This window comes from Eulemur rufifrons, chromosome 12 (genome assembly GCF_041146395.1).
Source record: "Eulemur rufifrons isolate Redbay chromosome 12, OSU_ERuf_1, whole genome shotgun sequence".
NCBI classification, from domain to species: Eukaryota; Metazoa; Chordata; class Mammalia; order Primates; family Lemuridae; genus Eulemur; species Eulemur rufifrons.
The window spans coordinates 18,477,508-18,499,779 of record NC_090994.1 but is presented as its reverse complement, the minus strand read 5'-3'; the positions used below and the strand labels follow the sequence as shown (position 1 = coordinate 18,499,779).

General features: G+C 39.4%; 1 long non-coding RNA gene across 2 annotated transcripts in view; it reads right to left on the bottom strand.

Annotated features, from left to right (window-relative positions):
• The window catches only part of LOC138393777 (uncharacterized), an 85,404-nt gene extending 67,979 nt beyond the window's left edge, over positions 1–17,425 (bottom strand). For both annotated transcript variants that reach the window (XR_011235240.1, XR_011235241.1), the window contains exons 1-2: positions 17,369–17,425; positions 7,092–7,257 (exon numbers count right to left, since the gene is read on the bottom strand). This is a non-coding gene — a long non-coding RNA (uncharacterized lncRNA). The remainder of the gene's footprint in view (positions 1–7,091; positions 7,258–17,368) is intronic.
• Positions 17,426–22,272: the final 4,847 nt, after the last annotated feature.

Here is a 22,272-nt window from a genome sequence, read left to right as displayed (position 1 = left end):
TGGGGGGCAAGAAACTCGTGATTTACTCCTGGTTTTGTCATTGCCTGAATCTGTGCCTTCTGCACCGTCATTCTCATCTATCTGAAACTTAGTCTCACCCTTTATATAACTGAGTGATAGTTCCCTCTTGTCTTCCGGAGATATTGGGAATACTTTGGTCATTATCTCAGTATTCTTAGGCCCGGTGGAAGAAGGTGGCTACATAACTCACAGGTATTACTCCTGGGACAAACACTAAAGAAAAACAAGATGGTCTGGCTCTCATAGAGTCATCGAACTGGCATTAGATCTAAGGTCATTTGCAGAGTACACAAGTTCTCCATTATCTACTCTTCTCCTTGGATCCATAGCTCTTTGGCAAGATTCTCATTAGTCAGTCTGAATCATCTAATCCTCACTTCCCCCTGACTTCCAAGCTTTCTTTCATATTTAACCAGAGGTTTAAAAACATCAACTTCTACATACAGTGAATTTCTTTGCATCCTAAAATCTACTGGAGTCCCGTGATGAGAGCTCTAAGTGGTGAAAGATGAAATCCTATATATCAATGGACTTTCAGATTTCTCTCTTGAACGCTGAGGTCACGGGACCCTTTCTTTCTCAATTCTAATAGTTCCAAACAGCCAAACAGTCCCTAGTCCTTGACCTTGAAATTTGGGCTTGGGTCCACAATCTTCAGAACTGGGAGTCAGCCCAAGTATAGCTCTTGTCTGGCTGCAGCCCAAAAGTTTGGTAAAAACTCCTAGAAACAAAATATCTATAAACAAACAAAATTAACTAATGCGTGACTTTTATGCCATTTGAATTTAAATCAAAGTAATTACTTTTAAAAAGTCACAGTATCTAAAGAGGTTATTTGCTAAAGATTTTTTTTAGCAACATGGTGGTTTTTAGGAGCATAGTGAGTTAGTTTTAGGGGGGGAATTGGCTTATATTCAGTGGATGTCTGGACAGTAGGCAAACTCAAAATGAAATGAAAGCCAGATTGCCCACCAATGTTACACTGCAGAGCACTGCTATAGAAGCCACTAGAAAAAGTAGTAGAAATATATTCATATTACACATGCAGCTCAGACCATTGCTGGGGTGGAGGCTACATGTCTTCATGACCTATCTAATAGTTTTTGTTGTGCAGAGAACCCTGTGACAATTCACACTTACAGCCTAGTAGCATGGGGAGAGTTCACTATTTGAAATAAAATGGATATATCTCAATTATAGATCAAATAACACATGCAAGTTAATATTACATATTTCAACTATGTGTACTAAAAATATTTTATAGTAAACATTATGAGGTAAAGAACTCTAGTCATGAGTTTTAAGAGCTCTTATTTAGATATTTTCCTATTTGTAATGTCCATGTATCTGCTAACCCATTCATTTCTTCATTAATGTATTCAGCGAAGAGTGGTTGAACATATTTTATGTACTAGCAAAATGCCATACATGATGGTAACACAAGCATGTATACTATATAATGAAATCTTATGCGGTGTTTTTAGAATAAGCTCATAAGTTATTTTATACTCCTCTCTTCAAAAGGTAGAGCTTAAAGCCCTGCCTCACAGATGGGGGATGGATTTAGTGACTCATGTGTAACAATAGAATGTTGCAGAAATAACAGTATGCTACTTCTAAGACTAGGTCATAAAAAGCACTATGGTTTTCTCCTTCCTTTCTCTTTTCTATTACACATACTTGGGGAAGTTACCTGCCATGTTGCAATGACACTCAAGCAGCATCATGAAGATATCTTATGAGATTTCTAGCCAGCATCCATGGGAGTGAGCTATCTTGGACCAGCCTCCTCCAATAAGTTTGAGGTAAGGTTTCAGATAACGAAGCCCCAGCCAATATCTTGAGTGTAACAACATGGGACACCCTGAGCTAGAATCACCCAGCTAAGCTGCTCCCAGATTCATGACCCTCACAATTGTAAGATAATAAATCTTTGTTGCTTTAAAGATACTAGGTTTTGGTGTAGTTTGTCATGTATGTTCAGAGGTCTTATAAAGTACCTCACAAAATAATGCTTATCTTCTTAAAGATCTATTCTGCCTCCCTTCATTATTTAGAGATTAATATCTACAGTAAAGCCTCAGTATGCCCCAAGTAAGAATTTACTCTTCTTGCTATGAGAATAAAGGGATTATTCATCAAGCTTCAGGACTTGACTGGTATCTTGTACTGGCAGGAACTGGAAGAACATGTCTAGGACTGGAGCTTGAGGGTAGTATAGACCAGGAAGGACAGGAACATAAGGATGGACAGGGGAGAGTTTACCAGCATGAAATACTCTTCCTTGATTCATGATTTAGCGTTTTGGCAAGAGTGCCTGGAGCTCATCCTAACATGTTGCTAGAATGACTCCTTGAAGTTTGGAAACACTGAAGGTTTACAGAAAATGAGGTGGAAATTTCAGAACTGCCTTGGCAGAGTATTAGGGAAGGAGTCAAATAGTTCTGAGAGGTAGATATATCAGAATGGATTTATTATTTAAGATCCCCCATTATTAAGAATATCTGCCAGGTGATTCTATTCCCAATACTCCTTTTATTAAAGTAATAGGGAATGTGCCAGTGAGAGTAGTGTCATCATCATTGAGAAGCTAGGGGGTAGCTGTCCTCTAAATCCAAGGTTAATGACAGGAGATGCTGCTATATGAATCTAGAATCCCTAATGGGAGTAGTAATGGAAGATTCTAGAATTTCCAGGACCATGTGGCAGTACTTAACTGTTTAGCTGAGATAGATGTTATTACATAATGGAGAGCAATGGGGGTCTTGGCTCACAGAGATCTATAGCAAAGGCCACAGATCATAGTTTTCCCAGGGGTAAGATAAATGCACAACCAATGAGAGTATTATTTGACTTATGAAACCAAAAAAAAAATACCAAGAGTAGATGAGAAGCCTGATCTTAGCCACTACAATTGTAAATTACAATCCTTTGCCCAGTTTCCATACCTAAGCTAGTTCTTAGAACTAGAGCCTATTTACTAAAAGGAAGTCTAGGTCTTTTTGAAGAAAGTCCGTATAGTGCAAATATATGTAGTAGCAACTCCCCCAATTCTTCCCTGAAAGAGCTTATACCAATTTCCCAAAGAAGCTGTATAGTAGGGAAAAGAGAGAGCCCAGATCCTTCAAGAGCTGTTGGATAATGGATCTGAACTAGCACAATTTCAGGGAACATAAAATGCCATCATGACCCCTGTGATAGAGTGTGGGCATACGAAAAGATGATAATAAAGTGGTTGCCGTCCATTCCACGGTAACAGTAGGTCCATGAACACACTTGTGTTTTTTCCTCAGCTCCTTGAAACAGAATCAGGATGGATCTACTTAGAAGTGTTTACTTCCGAAACTTTGGAGAAAGACCCATTGTAATAAAATAGAAACGACCAAATGTAAGATACTGAAATTCCCTCCAACTCCATCAAGATAGTGAATCAGGAGCAATACTATATCCTAGATAAAATGGCAGAGATTAGTGTTATTCCCAAAGACTTCAGGAAAACAGAGGTGGTAGTCCTCATCACATCCTCATTTAATTCCCTAGTCTGGGAAAAACCAGTTACATCATGGAAGATGATGCTACACTATACAAACTTAACCAACTGGCAGTCACAATCACAATGTGCTGGAGGTGGAACCTTTACTAGAATGGATAAAACATCCTCTGGAATTTGGCATACGGTATATGCCTTTTTTCAGTGCCCATCAAGGAGGAGGATCAAAACCTGTTTTCATTCACCTAGAATACACTGCAAAACATAGTCTTGTCTTAGGCTTTTTATACCCTTCTTTTCTCAGTCACAATAGAATCATAAGGGACCCTGATAATCTTGACATTCTGCAGAACATTATACTGATCTTCTATAGTGGTGACATCATGCAAATTACATCCACTGAGTAGGAAGTGCTAAGTACTCTGGGTGACTTGGTAAGAAGCAGGCATGACAAAAGATGAGAAATATTCTCTACACAATTCAGGGACCTTCCAAAATTTTTTTTTTTCTTTTTTGGAAACCAATAATCTGGGGTATTTGGGGGATATTCCTTCCAAGATAAATGACAAGTTATTATACCCTGTTCCTCTTACTACTAAGAAAAAAAGCACAATACTTGGTAAACCTTTTTTTTTATGTTTTAGAGAGAGCATATGCCACACTAGGGAATACTGCTCAACTCATTTTTGGGGTGACGTGAAAGACTGACGATTTTGAGTGGTGACCAGAACAAGGGAGACTTCTGCAATGTGTTTAGGCTCTGAAGCAACTGGCCCTGCCACTAGTGTCATATGACTTGGCATATCCAGTGTTGCCAGAAGTCTCCATAATAGCTTAGGATAAATTGTAGAATCTCTCCCAAGCATCAGTAGTTGATTTACAATGCAGCTCTATAGGGTTCTAGAGCAAGCCATGCCATCTGAAGCAGAGAATTATTCATTGTTTAAAAAAAAAAGCAGTATCAGCCTTTGGAAGAATAGAATCAGACCTCATTCTCCTTCAGAGACACTGACTTAAAAGTAATACACCATCCAAAAAACCTTTATGAGAAATTCAGAAACCAGGTAAGGGGTCATAGTACCCCACACAAACACAAAACTATGAACAACTGCAGTGAAATGGGTAATAGAAGCCATTGCATTTCACCTACTATATACCTTCCCCCAAGACAGCACAGCTTCGTGCAACCACAAAAAAAATGCCCAAACTCACAGCTTCTCCCTTAGGAGGAGAAGAGAAGAGTGAAACCTATGTCTAACAGTCTAGTTTCTCAAGGGGCTACTGAGAGATCGGGGTGTGTCTTGCTTGACTTGGAGCACTGACAGGAGACTGGTGTACCTTGGATGCCTGGGATCATTGAGAGCAAAGGACAGCTCAGAGGCTTCTTGCAGCACCAGAGACCCTGCAGCACCACAACCAACTTTAAGAAAGATCATTTGATATTATCGAGTCATATTAACAAAAAGAAAAAACCTTGTTTAAAAAAGCAGGAAAAAATCTAAGGAACTTATAGTATATCATCAAGTAGAATATATACGTATGGGAATCTACAAAGGAGATGAGGAAAAAAAAAAAAAGATGTAGGCAGCTTGTTTGAAGATATTATTATTGATTTCTTCCCAAATCAGTAGAAAGAAATGGGCATCCAAATTCAAGAAGCTCAAAAGACTTCAACTAGGACGAACCCCCCAAAACCACAGTGAAACTTGTTACAATCTGTCAAAAGTCAAAGGCAACAGAGAGGGGAATCTTACAAAGTGAAAGGACTTCGAACAATATACCAGTTCCTCAAATTTGTGTGAAGAGAGAAGTGTCTGAGGTAAGAATATACATGGACTCCTGGACAGGAAGAAAGGCTTGAGTTAGTCAAGGTTCTGGAAAAAGAAAGAGGAAGATCAGAGCTAAGAAGTCCTGGAGGTACCTATGGAAGTGGATACAAAGTACATAGAACTTTGTATCTCCTGTCAACACCCTTCATAGAGCATCAACCCCAGAGGAGGCACTAAACAGAGGAGTTAGAACAGTTCACCTAGCAGGTGTCATCTAGCCACTACCCCCAGCTACCCGCCTGCTGCAAGACAGGGTCCAGTATTTCACGAAGGCATGAGCTTACAAGGGGCTCCCTCTGCTCTGGGATGAACTAGCTACTGCTGCTAACAAAGGCAGTGGAGACTAACTCTGAAACTTAATGCCGTATCATCTCCCAAGGAGACAAACCAGTCACTTGGTAGCAAGTTGACTTTATCAGAGATTTTCATCTTGGAGGAGGCAGAAATTCATGTTTACAGAGTAAGGATTTATCCTTTCTGCCCAGATTGCTTCAGCTAGCACAACTATCCAAAGGCTCACAAAACATTTGCTTTACCAAAATAGCATTGCCTCAATCTCAAAGTGTCTCCATTGTGGCATAGGAAGTGTGGATCATGGGATCCACTGATTCTACCATAAACAGCAGCACTTAGAAGCTGGCACCCTGATAAAACATTGAATTTTTTTTTTTTTATAGGTACAAATACTCCAACTTGGGTATGACCCCATGCGTGGTTAGAGTGCTGTCCTCTGAGATACAGAATACACCTTGAATCAACAGGCATTATATGGTCTTATGTCCCTTATAGATAGAAAACATGGGATCATGAACCAAAGGAGTAGGGAGGAGTGCCTATTCTTACCACCACTCTCAGTAACCCACTTTAGAAGTTTGTGCTCTGTATCTCTACATCAGGCTCTGTCGGGTTATAGGTTCTATTCCTGGAAAAGAAGTTTTATACCAAGGGACAGAGTATGGGTTTCGCTAAACTACTGACATCACCTAGTCAGTTGGGGCTTCTCATGCCAGTAGACCAACAGGTACAGAAAGGAATAACTATACTGACTGGAGTATTTGACCATCATGAGGAGATAGAGTTGCTGCTATATAGTGAGGGCAAGGAAAAATATGTCTGGAATTGAATGACTTAATAGGGAAGTGTCCTGGTACTCAATGCCCAGTGGTAGCAATGAGTGGGCAGTTGCAGTAACTAAGCCTGACAACAATTGAAACAGAAGCATCTAAGAGGTGAGAGTCTAGGTTACCTCACTGGCAAAGGACCTATAGCAGCTGAGGGTGAGAGAAATCTAGAAAGCGGTAGAGGAAGATGATAAATGTAAACAATGACCTTGGAAACAGCTGCAGGAGCAGGAACTACAGCTGATCACATTCACCATTTTGCTGAGTCTTTTTTTCTTTTTTTTAAATTTTGCCTGGCCATGACTTTGAAGAATCTCTAACAGGACAAATTTAACTCAGCATGGGTCATGAGTGGATCTGAGTGGTCCAAGAGGTGAATTATAGCTGATGCCTTTGCTGACCACCTATGTCCTCAGTGTTCACTGTTCCCATACCCAGCTGCATGTTCACACATCAAACACAACTTCTTACCTGCAAGTCACTCTGACTGAGAGCTACTGCTGGCCATTGGAACAGTATTAAGCCCACGTAGGACAAGGTGGGAGGAGAAGTGGGTAGAAGCTCTGTGAACAGGTAGCTTCAACAAATGACGACCAGAAACTAGTAGAGACATAAATCCAGCTTTCTTACCTTTGGGTGGGGCAGCTTTGAGGCATCGTTGTAATCCAGAGGTCATCAGTGGGCCCGAGAACTAACTCTTACAGTGATGATTATTAACATCTTCTATTGGCTTAATTCCCTTCTCTCTGGAATCACCTCTCAAACAAGGCATTTAAATCCAATTGATGGTCTGCTCCTAAGGGAACCCAAGACAAGATATTTTTAATCCAGGTCCACCTGAAACCAAAGCGTGAACTCTAACCACTGTGCTATCCTGCAACATCTCCCAAAACACGGTCTGCAGACTAACTGCCTCACAAGGACTTGGTGATAACTGTTAAAAATGAAGATTCCCCAGCAGATGGGTCTCACACACACTGGAGCCTGAAGATCATTTCAGTAATTTGGATCTCAGTTAAGATTTCCAAGGCTAAGGGAGATTCTCTTTCCCCATATAATCATTACATCCAACTTCAAGTCACTTAAGCATTCTACATTCTTATTTCTGTATGTATGTCTGCATAATGCTTCTGCTTTAAATATATCTCAGGAGTAGGTCAAGAGTACTCAACCAGCTAAAATAAGAAATTTTCTAATCATAGAAAACTCAAATCCAAGGAACAGAGAAAATGGCTTGAAACTTAAAATTTTTGATCTGTTATTCTCTACCTCCCAACAATTTCCCACAAAGCCCTACAAAGACCAGTTAGCTTCTTGGTGTCTGTGCTTTCTTAGGTGTTAAATGGAACTCATAACCCTTATGATGTAAGTGTGGTACGTAGATGAATTAATGTTAGGTGAGCTATAATCTGCCACACAACATTATTTTGAAGATTCTCCTACATTATTTATTGCTGACTGCACTTTTCTTACATTATTACCATATGCAATATTTCACAATTTTCAGAAATTACACACATCTTTAATAGGTGGCACCAAGATACGTGCTGTAGGGTATTTTTTAACTAAAAGGCGTTAATTTTAGGTGACCTAGAAATGGTTTAGGGCTCTATAAAAATGATGAACTTGGCCGTCTTGGTGATGATAAATATTACTGCATTTATTTATAGTTCAGTAGACTCTTAGCATTCAGGGATGTAATATTACACTTTGTATTCTTTGGAAGTGATCTCAAAGGTTCATGCCACAGAGTAATCAGTAGTTTTGTGGTGGCATGGATTTGAATTGTATGCACTAATAGCCTGATGCGTGAGGCCAGTCATAACAACACTAGGGGATTCTAGCTGGCTAATTCTCCTCCTAGCATATGCAGCTCACCTTAGCTCCATTACTCTCCTCCTCTCTCCTGTGCAGTAGCTGTTTTTAAGGGACAAAAACTTAATATATTTGTGAAAAATGGCTCTAGTGGGAGAAATAAACCATTGCTAGTGCTGGTGATGAAAACGAAGAAGTGTAAGAAGTGCTTATTCTTACTCAGAAAAAAAAAAAAGAGAGAGAGAGAGAGACTTTTAACAAATTAAAGAGTGGAATGTTGAATTTGGCAGACTTAAATCCATGATACAATGGAGTCCACCAAACAGGTATATTAAAAAATCAGAAAAATCATTTCAGGAAATTATTTTAATAAGAGTCCTCACCAAATCCAAATTTTATTAATTTTTGCTTTTTCCTCTGTTAAAAAAAAAAAAAAGTGTTAGTCTGAGGATCAGAAAAGGAGTTTTACGTTTTAAATTTTATTTTGTAGCCTTTTATAGGAGAGGTCATGTTATCGTAAGGTTCCTTTATATTCTGTTTATCAATTTTAAGTGTTTTAGTTACTTCTTTTGCATTTGTAAGAGAAAATCACAATCTTCAAATGAAAACATTACTTTTTAAACATCTAACATTAAACTCCTTATTTGGTTATATTGTATCAACGCTTCAGATATAATATTTAAAAACAGATACCTGACATGCTTCTATTGTTCTTAATAGAAGAATTGGAATATTTCTAGGGTTTCCCAAAGTACATTTTACTGAACAGTTGTACTGCTTGAAGAAAAAATTTTATGGCAAATTAAGTTTTAGAAATCTGTCATACTCTATTCACACCTTAGAGAGACAAAGAACATATTCACCTATTAAACATACTCAGTAGCCCTATAATTTAACCTGTCATGGTTTAATTTTCTTTAATCCTGGGTTCACAACCTTCCAGCAATTAGAAAACAGGTCCCCACTGTCTCATGAAGCCCAGTAACTTTGATACCACATTAAAGGAGAAACAAATTATATCAGTTTTTAATCTCATCCTCCAGCAAGTTGGCAGACACATCACTGTTCATTGTGAGAGCAACAATATGAAGCAAAACTCCTGCCACGATGTCCGCTGTGGCCACTGCAGAAGGGACACCAAGGTCTAAAACTACTGAAAAGAAGTCACAGATGAAAACTTCCCAAAGTGAGCAATCATCATAAAAAGACAGAGAAGAAGAGAGATTGTTGGCCACTAAGTTTTGTTAAATATTGAGACACACTATGCCTATGCTTCCCTTTGCAGACTTCTGGCTCAGTTTAACCTAAGAATTATAAGGAAAATTGTGAAAAACTTTGATCCATGGACACCTACTTTTCTGAGTCATGATTTTTTTTCAACTCTCCACTATGTGACTGCAATTGAGATCCATAATCCTAGGCTTCAGATTGTCTTATTCACTGAAGCAACCTCATTTTCCATAAAATTGACTACATACTAGCTTTATAAAGTCAAATTTATAAAATGCATTTATACACACAAACACACATTCTTACTTCTATAACTTGGGTGTCCATATAAAAATTAGTTTAAAATGTTTAACACTTTTGCTTTTAAATGTAAAGAATAATAAATGTTTAAAACTTTTGCAATGCTGTTTGCTTTGATCAGTTGCAACTATGTTCTTCAGTGAGATTCGCCTAAAGCTTTCTTTTGTGTGTTGCTTGGTCAAGTTTTAATATCATACCCCCGTTTTTCCTTATATTTTGAGATAGTATATACATATCTTGTCAATTATCTATCCCCACAAAAGATTCAAAGACTTTACCTGTAAGTCTACACAGCAGTAATTCTGGAGGTTTTCAGAAAATTTTCTATGTCAATCATGTTTGTTGGTATATTTAGGTTTTCTATATATTCTCCTTAGTCAACATTGGTAATGTTAATTTTCCTAAAAAGTGCCATTTTTTTTCCAGATTTAAAAAATCCAAGAAACACCTTATTATTTATGGCTAGAGCATAATGTACTCTATACCACTTTCTTTCTAACCTTTTCCTCCAGTAGGGAAAGAAAAAGAAAAAATAGAAGAGAAAGATAATGACGGAAGTAAAAGGCAAAGGGAACCGAAAGAGACCCAGGATGAGAGAATGGAATATAAAAAGCTGCTTGATTAAATATTCCTTTCTACACAACTCTTTTCCTAAAAGAAGAATTATCACATGACAACGGAGGGCGACAGCAGATAAACAAGGTAAAGGATGGGCTTTCAAAGATCTAGGCAAGCCACTAGTAATCACGTTTTCTCGGCTACTAAACAATGCTTAATACCAACTACATCCAGCTTTTGGTGTTAAGATTAGGTAAGATACTCTATAGTTCTCTAAAACACAATGCTACAGAAATATAAACTATTAGAATGCCTTCATATACTGCTAACATTCAATTTTTAACTAGCTCTCCTCTAGGAAATTTCCATTTTTTTAAATTATGTCCTTTCTTTTTTTTCTTTTTTTTAATTTCAGAATATTATGGGGGTACAAACAGTTTGGTCACATAAATTGCTTTTGTGCCATCTGACTCAAAGTTGTATGTGTGCCTGTCACCCACACAGTGTGCATTGTACCCGTCAGGTGTGAATTTACTTATCCCCTCCTCCCCCTCCCACCTGCTTGATTTCCGATGAATGTTATTTCCATATGTGCATAAAAGTGTTGATCAATTAGTTCCAAATTAATAACTGTGTTCTTTAAACTGTGTTGGGGAAGATGACCAGAAACTAATAAAATTATTGATGGCAGTTTCTGGCTGACCACAGGACTATGCAAGAAAAATAAAATCTTATAATATCAGTTGATATATTCCTTCTTACTAATATAATACTAAGATCAGTTGGTATATTCCTTATTACTAATATAATACTAATACTAAGATCAGTTGGTATATACCTTATTACTAATAAAATACTAAGATCAGTTGGTATATTCCTTCTTACTAACATAATACTAAGATCAGTTGGTATATTCCTCATTACTAATATAATACTAATACTAAGATCAGTTGGTATATACCTTATTACTAATATAATACTAAGATCAGTTGGTATATTCCCTATTACTAATACAATACTAATACTAATTATAAGATCAGTTGGCATATTTCTTACTACTAAGGAATTATATCATAAACATGGTCTTTTAGATTAATTTTTAAAGAAAACTTTGGCAAGTAATTATAACTTTGTCACCAGTAGTGCCCTTCTTAAAAGAATCAGTACTAAGTCAGAAAAGATAAAACAGTATCAAAAACCTACTAGACCTTGGCAAGAACTTGTTCAAAAGAGAGAAAGATCTTGGCGTGTAACCCAACTACCTATCTTCTGTTTATTAACCTCTCTTTCTGTATACCCTTCTACCTTCTATTTAATCTTCTGTCCTTGACCTAGGCAATTTGTGGTTGGTTCTAGGGTAATAGTTGCTGGAAGAGTAATTTTATTTTTCCTTATGTATTTTTAACATCCTTTCCCTACTGTCTAACTCATGCACATGACACTAGAGGCCACATCCTGCTGATACAGAGAATTTCTACTTCCTGAAAGGCATCACTTTAGGCTCCACAAATGTCCCTATCTTTTTTCCTGCTAATACAATCGCTCCTGTAGGTGGCAAATAGTATTTTGGTCATTAAGGGCATGAACTGAGAACTGAAAGAGAAAATTTAGAAAGGTGTGTGTAATTGAAGCCCAAGGTGTTAAACCCACGAAAATATTCTACTGCTCATTAAAACATGGACATAAGTGTACTTCTGTTGAGGAAAATAACCAAATCAAATGCTCATTCTTGGTGCTACCCTGAGGCCTCCATTTGCATAGCCAGAGGAATATGGAGGAGGGGGAGGTTCATTGGTGGTTCTGGTCACACTTTGTGGATTAATCTGCATATCAACGCCAAAAACTACAGACATTACATTAAAAATGAACCTTAGGAATTTCACAAGTTTATTTTGGGGCATATGAGACAGGGAGGACCATCTCATGAATGTAAAACATGTAGATAAGCAGAGGTAACCAGAGCACCACGGCTGTGCTGCAGAGGTACAAATCTAATTTTCTCTTAGCCTCTTTCCTCTGCTAACCCAATTTCTTAAGATAAAATGACTAACATTATTTAGCAATGACCAAGAAACTCAGGTGAGCAACTGTCAATAATTGACTTAAACTGTGAGCCACAGAGTGATGTGTCACTTGGGAAATTAGTATTTGTAGAACATGCAATTTATAAATCACCGTCGTCAACACCGTCTTTACATTCGTCCTGTGTTGAAGGTATGATTTTGATTACTTTCCCACTTTGCAGATGGAATTAAGAAACTAAGACTTAGAGATGTTCACTGACTGGCCCTTATAGTTAATGATGGAATTCAGGACATGCTACCCCGAAATATGGCCTCTTGGCATTTGAGGAAACAAAGGAAGACAGATGGCCAGTCTCACCTCCTCTTCACCCTACTCCCCTGATGCAGGTCATCAAAACTTTCTTCCAGAGATGCCCTCTCTATACCTGGAAGGCAGGAATGTCCTTATCTCTGAAGACACAGGGACACAGAGAAGAATTGAACAAACAAGCCTAGCTAAGTTCCCCCCAATTTATTACCATTAGATCACACCTCTTTATCCAATCATACTTCTCCAAGACTATCCCCTTCATTATCAAACTTAGAATAAAACTACACAGGTTCACCCATTTCTTTAGGTCTTCATTTCCTTATAAAAGATTCTTGTGTCATGTAAAACTTGTATGCTTTTCTCTTACTAATCTGGCTTTCGTTATAGGGGCCTCGCCCGTAGACCAAGTGACTGGTAAGATTTCTTCTCCCCTATGCTACGAAGCACAAAGCCAGGACCCAAACTCTGATGGCCTATCTCCAAATCCCATGCTTTCTCACTGTCTTCAAGCAGTTACCCATGTTGTAGGGAGGTATGATCCCCACATATGGAATAGAAAAGAATTAAACAGAACACATAAAGGGAATCCTGGGTGAGTCTCCTCACTCTGATGACAAAGTGCAGCTGGCGGATCCAGATGGCATATTTCACTATTAGTAGCTGGCTCTGAAGCAACCCTGAAACAAGCCTGAAGATTCTCATAGACCTTATATAGTGGTATACCCATATGAAAAATACTGTAACATCTGTGTGTAAAGCACATTGATTCTATCTGCAAGCAACGCTTGGATTCCCATTCCACTTGTTTCTGATACATGCACCCCAGTGTGGGTAAAGATTCTTCTAGTTCCTTCGGTCCTGGCTCTTCTCCACCTCAAAAGGCACGCAAGACCTTGCAACTTTCTTCTCCACAGGCATCTCATGTGTTTTGTATAATCGTTATTAAACTGCTTGAAAGAACATTCACAGGTATCCCTCTGTGTTTGAAGAACTTCAGCGAGTGCTTTCTGAACTTGGGATTTCAACTTTCGGAGACTCCATAACCTTGTATTATAACCATCATTGTTCTTCCCTGAATTTTCCTGAAAGATGTAGAAACTGGTCCTCGAAATATAAAAGGATGAAGAGGTTTTCTAGATGACTCCTTTCTGCCTGTTGCAAATTACTTTTGGGAGGAGGATGTGAGATTCTTCTCTCCCTTATAATAAATCACAGCTATTGAATCGTTGTTTATAAACCATGATCTGGGCTGTCTGAGCACCTCATCCCAGGTTCCTTTGATTTTCTACATTACATGGTTTTTATGCTCCAAGAAAAAGTCCTGAGACAACTCCGCTGTCAAAAATGTGTTTTCCCCTAAGTGGGAGGTCAATAGCATCTCCGTATCCCCATCTGGGAAGAAGAAATGAGATGCCAAGTGTGACACCCACTAATCATCTACCTTTCAGGGCTTGATTTGGTAATTTTCTCCAAGGATGAAGAAGCTGACAAAAATGCTTTCAAGATGGAAAGGGGGCTTGTAAACCTGCCTGACTTATTATTTTCTGCCTGAAAGCCATAAACATCTGTTTCCCTGATAAAGTAACCAGGTTCATATTTGAGGGAAACAAAGCTATTTAGCCGGCCTCCAATTATTGATTCTTCTTGAGAACATTACCCTGAGGGCTCTGTGCAGTGAAATGCTGAACATTAGCCCAGCCACCCCCCAGACTCCCCCATCCATTCTGTCAATAGCCCAAATTCCATGTTAAGAGACTTTTTAAAAATAGTATAGAACATTGGCCAATGCTGTTCAGCACAGAAAATAGGAAATAGCTGTTCACTTCAACTGAGATAGCAGATGAGGCCAAAGCTTAGGGAAGATCTTTCTCACACATCAATGAATCCCACTCCTGAGTGACTTCTGGCTAGAAGTCATTTCTTTGAGCCTAGATAAACAAAGAAGTCTGGAAAGAAATGGGACTTTTGTCTTTATTTTTTGTGTGTTTTGTCTGAGTCTCATTACCATACTTAGGATACTCGGAGCCTCGGTTCTTGAAGAAATATTCTATTATCTGCCATCTTAAAATTATTAAAAAATAAAACTGTTCTCTTATTCATTCTTTTTTTTTTTTTTTCCAACAAACCTTTTTGAGTATCACTATGTGCCAGATACTTTTTTAGGTAATAAAAAAAAGTTAGGAAACAAAAAGCAATAATCCTTGCCCTCCTGAAAACTTATACTCCAGGCAATAGATATCAAGCATAAGTAAAAAGATTGTATATTTAAAAACAACAACAACAACAACAAAACCAAAACTGAGCAGAATAATGGAAATCAGAGAAGCCACAGAGAGGCAGTAGGTGGGGAAATGTTCCAGTTTTAAGTAGGGTGATCAGAATAGGACTCACGGAAAAGGTGACATGTGAGCAAAGGCTGGAAGGAGGTGAAAGAGCCATCCACACAGATAATCAAGGGAGAACATTCTAGGGACAAAGGAAAGCTAGTGCAAAGGCAAGAGCATGCCTAGGAAAGTTCAAGCAACAAAGAAGCCAATATACCTGCAGAAAAATGATTGCTCAGGAAAGTAGCAGGACATAAAAAATAGTAAGGCTGGGGAAGGTAAGAAGGGAGATGGGTTACATAGACGCTTTTGATGGTCGTAAGAACTCTGGCTTGTACTCTGAGTGAAATGAACAGTCTTTTATAGGATACCAAGCTATGGAGCCACATAATTTTAGATTTTAAAAGGATCCTCCATCTGCTTTGTTGAAAGAGACTGGATATTGGGTAGCAAGTGCAGAATCAGAGTTCTGTGGGAGGCTACTGAAGTAAATCCAAGCAAGGAGCTCAGAAAAGGATTATAGCAGTAGAAGTGTTGAGAAGTATGGATTCTGGATATATTTTGAAGCATCAATAGGATTGCATATTAGCTTGGATGTGAGGTATACAAGAGGCAGGTCAAGGATGACTTACAGATTTTTGTCCTGAGCAACTGGAAGGATGGAAGTGCATCAGCTGAGATGGAGAAAACCATGGGGGAAATAAGGAAGAATATCAGAAGCTCGGTTTTGAACATGTTATGTTTGACATGCCTATTAGATATCCCAGCGGAGATGTCACATAGGCAGCTTGATCTATGAGTCTGGCTTTCAGGCAAAAGATCTGAGCTGGAGATGTAAGTTTGGCATGTGCATGGTATTTAAAGCCATGCTGCTGGAGGACATAATCAAAAGAGTAAATGTAGATAGAGAAGAGAGCCAAAGATTGAGCCCTGGAGCACACCCACGAGGTCAGAGATAAGAGGAGTTGTTAGTGAGGTGGAGGAAAAACCAAGAGAATGTGGTATTCTAAAGACCAAGGTGAAGAAACTACATCAAGGGAGTTAATGAACCAAATGCTGAAGAAGTTAGGTGGAGACTGGAACTGACCAATAGATTTAGCAACACGGATCTTATTAATGGCCTTGATGAGAGCTGATTAAGGTGGAATGGGCCTAAGAATGGGAAGAATATAATTGGAAACAAAAAATATGGAAAATGTGAGTAATTTCTTTGCAAATAAGTACAAACATTGGGGTGGAAGTTGGTGGGGGCAATGGAATCAAAGTAAGTTTTTTTGATTTTTTTTTTTTTAGATAAAAAACTAATGTTGTTTATATATTATGCTGATGGAAACAATCCAGGATGGTGGGATGGGGGAATGATGGGGAACAGAGAAGAGTATGCACGAAGAAATGCCCTTGGGTGAGCAAGAGCAGGTGGGACCTGGTGTGCTGGGTGGAATGGTTTTGAATGGGAGCACAAACGCTCTTTCTGTGCTTACCGGCAGGAAGGCAGAGTGTGTGGGTGCAGACACAGGTAAGTGGATACACGTGGAGTCTGTGGAATCCTCCTTTTTTCAGTGAGGTAAGAAGCAAGGTCATCAGGTGAAAATGATGAAGACGGGGAGGCATTTTTGCAGGTGTGACAAAACCAGAGGATGGGCAATAGTTGTTTGGGCCGTTGATATGTAAAGTGAGGTCATTGGGTCGGCAGCATTGGCATCACCTGGGAGCCTGTTGGAACTGCAAGAATCCCGGGCCTCACAATGACTGAATCAAAACCTGCCCTTAAATAAGAGCCCCAAGTGTTTTACATGCACATTAAAGTTTGAGAAGACCTGATCATGACCATCTATCACAGTAGAAAGAGCACAAGGAACATGAGCTTTTTGAACCAAATACATTGAACTCTAAACTTAGAAATCACTTGATTGTCAAAAAAAAAATTCTTAAACTCTATGTAAAAGTTCCTTCATCTTTACACTGGGGAGAAAAATTAACATTAGCACAGTAGAAATAAAGGTGGTGGTGGGAAAAACAACAGGTAACATTCACTGAGCAGTGTGTCAGAATTCACTCCTATGGTTTCAATAAGTGGTTCTCAACTGTGGCTACATTACTTGCAGAGCCTTAGACACTACCCACACCCCACCCCAGCCTGTTACACCAATCTGGGGACACCAGCCCAGGCATTGGTAGTTTTCAAAAGCTCCCTTGGTGGTGATAATGTGTGGCAAGGGTTGAGAACCACTGATTTAAGTGAATTAGATTTAATGAAGGAATTACCTACAGAGATTTGGAAAACAAAAAATGGGAAGTTGAAACAAGCACTCGGGGACCAGCTGCAGAGGGAAGGCATTACCTTACCTGGGGCTGGAAGAACAGAGGAAGGCAAGATGTCCCCGCAGCAGCAAAGGGGCTGGGTTACTGCCAGAGAAGAAAGCAGAGGAGAGGGCAGGAAGGAAGTTCTTTTTCCTCTTTCTCCACCCACCTTCTGCTCACCTGACACTTCCTCCCATTGGCTGGCCCCAAACAGAAGCTGGCTGGCAAGGGAACCTGGGTAATGTAGTCCTGTGTAGAGATCTCCTCTCCTGGGAAGAGAGCCGGCCAGAGAAGGTGGGAGAATGAACAGTGGGGGGGTTGGAGGGAGGGTTGCCAAGGGGTCAAATGGAGAATGCTAAGCACAGGCACTTAGGACGGCCAGGCTCTCTGCCAAGTGCTTTATGTGGATTAACATTTTAGTAAATGCTTTCATTCTTTTTCATTAAAACCCAGTATTTTTTTTTTAATAAGGATATGTTCCAGGTCAATTTGTTATTGGAGGCAGTTAAATATTTCTAAGTTTTCAGACATACTGTCACCATAAACGTGTTTCACTTTCTTCCTCTGAGGTAAGGCTGAGAGGCTAGGGCTCAGCATCCACATCTCTAGCCCAATGGGGCACACCTACTAGATTCTTGAGAATCCATTGGTTGTAGAAGTACAATCAGGGTGTACAAAAACTCGTGTTGGTCCTAATGACCAAGGTTTCTAATTTGTCTTAGGAAAAGATGATCCAGAAAGGCACAGTGGGCCCATAAGTTGTGGCTCCTGCTAGAATTCTATGACCCATTACATGAATGATATATGAAGAAGCCTCCAGGATCAATTATACTTGTAAGTTCTTTTGTTCTCTGTTGTAAGCCATATTTTGTAGAATTAACAACAGTTGTGGGAAAGTACACAGGAAGTGTGAGATTGTTGGAAGGCACGAGAGGACAATTGGCTGGAAGGGGCAGAGGAAGAGTCCCATCCAGCAAAGATAGAACCCAGAAGGTTAAGTCTTAGTGCTATATAAAAGTTAAGCAATGGCATTTAAAAGGACTCCCTACCCAGAAGGGGGAGTTTGACTCATCTTAACCCAGAGAGGAGCTCAAAACAAAGCTTTGGTGGATTCTAAGGTGACCCTACTGGAACATAACAGATGAGAAAATACACAAGACTGGGGCAGGCCATGTGGCCAGCAAAGCTTATCTCTGGCACCAACCACTTTCCTCTGCAGTGATCCTGTTCTGCTTATGGACCAAAGAGGTGTAGCCCAGGAAAGCGAGGGCTGAGATTAAGAACTCGAGACGGGGGTTGAGATGGGGGCAGAGCCGAGCCACTGAGTAGGGAAGCACAAGTACATTTCACCAAGGGCATTTCTCGAGGTCCTGCTACCCAGCATTTCGTTTCCTGTGACTCCATTCATCATAGTCTCACCAACGGTTATATCAACCCATTGCCTTCAAAATTTATGGCAAAGCATTTTTTTGGAGAACACGCTCTGAGGAAGGGATCATACTTCCTCAAATCAACTAGCTGTACGTCTGTTTGTCTAACACAGGATTACAAGATGCCTAATTAGAGTTTCCTTCCAACAAGACCCCGTTTGGAGGCCATATTGAGCAAATCCTCTTTTTTTTTTTTTTTTTGAGACAGAGTCTCACTCTCTTGCCCGGGCTAGAGTGACGTGGCGTCAGTCTAGCTCACAGCAACCTCAAACTCCCGGGCTCAAGCAATCCTCCTGCCTCAGCCTCTCAAGTAGCTGGGACTACAGGCATGTGCCACCACGCCCGGCTAATTTTTTTTTTTTTTTTTTTTTTTTTTTTGAGACAGCGTCTCACTCTGTTGCCCAGGCTAGAGTGAGTGCCGTGGCGTCAGCCTAGCTCACAGCAACCTCAAACTCCTGAGCTCAAGTGATCCTCCTGTCTCAGCCTCCCGAGTAGCTGGGACTACAGGCATGCGCCACCATGCCCGGCTAATTTTTTTGTATATATATTTTTAGCTATCCATATAATTTCTTTCTATTTTTTAGTAGAGATGGGGTCTCGCTCTTGCTCAGGCTGGTCTCGAACTTCTGAGCTCAAACGATCTGCCCACCTCGGCCTCCCAGAGTGCTAGGATTACAGGCGTGAGCCACTGCGCCCGGCCTAATTTTTTGTATATATATTTTTAGTTGTCCATATAATTTCTTTCTACTTTTAGTAGAGACAGGGTCTCGCTCTTGCTCAGGCTGGTCTTGAACTCCTGAGCTCAAATGATCCACCTGCCTCGGCCTCCCAGAGTGCTAGGATTACAGGTGTGAACCACTGCACCTGGCCAAGCAAATCCTCTTAACAACGTCAGTCGACATATCATTTTGTTAGAAGTCTCTAGAGGAAAGATCAGTCTTGCACTCATAGGCATTCTTTCCTAATGTCGGAATTCAAGCACTGTAACAAGCCTATGGGAGAGAGAAACTGTCCTCGAATCCTACTATGCCCAAAACTGTTCAGACTGCTTTCACATGCAGATTCTCTACTAAAGAGTTAATGAAGACTGTGTCTGAGCATGGGAAATATTTATATAACATGCATTATAATCCCAGATGACACTTCCTAATGAGTTTATTGCCACTGTAGAGTTAAAGCTCCCCCACTCAATAAGCATAAACTCTAGTGTCAAAAATGAAACATAGGTATTCCAGATGCTTAAATGGGCTAGATCGATTCTCCGGCAGTCTAACTGCTGGAGTCTGGTGCCAGTCCTCTAATTTGTGCTCTGAAGTGTACAGCTCACTTGATTTACATGTTAGAAGTAAGGCAGCCCATCAGTTTGAAAAATCAACTAAAATATTCTAGAGAATTGGTTTGAATATCTTCACCTTGCATTATAAAAATCATTGCTCTCACATAGACAAGGGGCTTAAATCATATTCTTCCCATTGACTTTTTCTGAGTGTATTTTATCAAAGGAAATGTCCTCAGAGTCAAAGCTTGCTGTGTTTTCTGCTTTATCTGTACAGCAAATTCCATTTAGAGACATTTAATGCCAAAGCTGAAATATCTGCATTCCTAGGGAATGACTACTTAGGGCATTGTCTTTGAATATGAAGTCAGCACGCATGCAGAATGTTTGTGCAAAGCTCGTCCAGTGGTCACGATATATTCACTATACCTAAGAGTCAAAGGGACTTAAAGACACTTTGAAAATGCTACAAAAGGCCACTGCATTCACAGCTATATTCTCCGCTTCAGAGAAATCATCTACCATTTCCAAAGGTGTCAAACACGGTGATTGAAGAACTAGCAGCGTGCAGAGTAGCCAAATTTCTACTTCATGCTGGCAAAACCCAAGAAAAGCCAATTATCCCTTTCAAACTTAAAGTGAAAAACTGAAATACTTAGAATTATAATCTATACTTTGGACACTTTTAAGAGCTAGAAAGGACTTCAAAGCTCAACTACTCTTAACAACAAAGGACATGAAAATTCAAAAATTAAAAAAAAAAAAAGTACAGTGACTTGTCCAAGTTCTAGAGCTTATTAGGAGGTACAGAATAACTAAAATTCAAACCTCATTCCCCAAAACCATCTCTCTGGTAGGTCAATGTTTTACTAAAATGGCACAGGTTTAATTTTGCTATTTCTTAGAGAAAGGGGCTTAACTTCCTTTCTGCTGAAGTTTGTTATTGTAATAGAGACAATCTCCATATTTTGAAAAAGTTGTTAGCAAATAGTTCTTTAGATTTTCTACCCTTAGAAAGTATCCTTCCTCAAGTTTCTTAGTCTACGGGTTTCCTTCAGATTTTCTTGGGGCATATGCTATTTTGATGACTGGTGTCTACTCTAAAATATTTGGTCATATACAGTGCCATATAAATGCATAGTGTTGGTTTTAATCCACTCTGGAGTGGTGGTCAGCAGGTGTGTAATCAGAAAACCAGAGGCTGCTACAACTAACCGCTCTGGTGAGCAACAACAGAGGCTTTTCAAGACAGAACAGTGAGTGATAGAAAGGCGTTGGTTCCTTCGGTTAAAGTCATAGCTAACCAACTAGCCTGTAGGTGCCCAAATGAGTTCTCCATGGTGACATGAGTGGTTTTCAAGATTTATGGATTAGCTAAAATATTTTAGAGATGCTCTACTAGTGCATGACTGGGATACAGGAGTCTAGCAGATCCTTCCAATTTATTCTTCTCCATGGCACTTAGGCTGCAGTCCTTGAATGTTTCTGTGCCAGCTCATAGTGCAGAGGGCTGTACTCACAATATGTCACCTATAAACTTGACTACATCTTGCTTCATAATTTTTTCATCTGTCCCATGGAAAGCTGTCATTCCAAGTGTGATTAGGCGGCCTAAGGCATCTAAAAAGAGAGACTGTATATAGAATGAGTAAAGATCCCAGTTTGCTCAAGACTAAGGTATTTCCTGGACTTGAGACTTCAGTGCAAAACTGGGACAGTCCTAGGTAAACCTGGACAGTGGGGTCACCATATTTATTACACAGTACTATGAATTGTTATGTGCTTGCTCGCTAATAAATGATGGTCTGTGCGTCAGAATTTCATCTGATACTTGCTTTAATTTTACAAATTACCTGATCACAAGTTTGTTATGTAAAAACCTATAGCACTCATCTGTTGCTGCAGCCAGTATCTATTTTTTTTAAACCTATTTGTTTTGTGGCCAAATTTATTTAGATACATCTATAACAAAGGGAGAGGGGTAGGAAATGCATTTTTTTCTGTCACAGTGGTCTGGGTATTGTTGTAGTTAGATAGTTATACATGTATAAATCTATACACCCAAACACAAACAAAAAAAAAAAAAGTGCAAAAAATCCCCACCATAAATAAAGAATGTAAGCAGATCATATACAAACACTAACCATGCATTATCTTATGCCCTTATGGTTATGGCAAAAATCTTAACTCTTTAATTTATGTTATAAAAATTTGCAAAGGGAGGAAAGCCTCAAGGATTCCTT